Genomic DNA, 512 nt, shown 5'->3' on the forward strand with positions numbered 1-512 from the left:
TCACACCTTTGTTCTGTCTTTTACCCTTGTTATGGTGTTTTCGTTTAATTGAAGGAATGAGTCAGCTCAGGCCTTTGATGTGATCACAGTCTATTTTGGGGGCTTTCAGGGAGCATATTTAATACCTAAGTGAATCTCTAGGCCCTTAGTTCATGAAGCTTCTGTCTGGTTTTTCTGTCCATTAATTAAAATGAGGTATTGAAGTGTCCAACTATAACTATGGGTTATAACTGTGCGTTTAACCTTTCAATCCTGTTAATTTTTTCAGCTTTACTGAAGTATAATAGAGAAATAAAAATTGTACGTATTCAAGGTGTACGTGTGAGGTGTTTATACGCACATTCTGAAATAATTACCAAAATTAGGTCAGTTAACAAGTTAATAACCTCACGTAATAGTTCCCGTTTTGTGTGCATGCATGGCCTAAGAAAACTCAACTCCAGGCTGGGCGCGGTGGCTCACGCTTGTAATCCCAGCACTTTGGGAGGCTGAGGAGGGTGGATCATGAGCTG

Source organism: Sapajus apella, unplaced genomic scaffold, assembly GCF_009761245.1.
Source record: "Sapajus apella isolate SASKATOON/1434 unplaced genomic scaffold, GSC_monkey_1.0 scaffold158, whole genome shotgun sequence".
NCBI classification, from domain to species: Eukaryota; Metazoa; Chordata; class Mammalia; order Primates; family Cebidae; genus Sapajus; species Sapajus apella.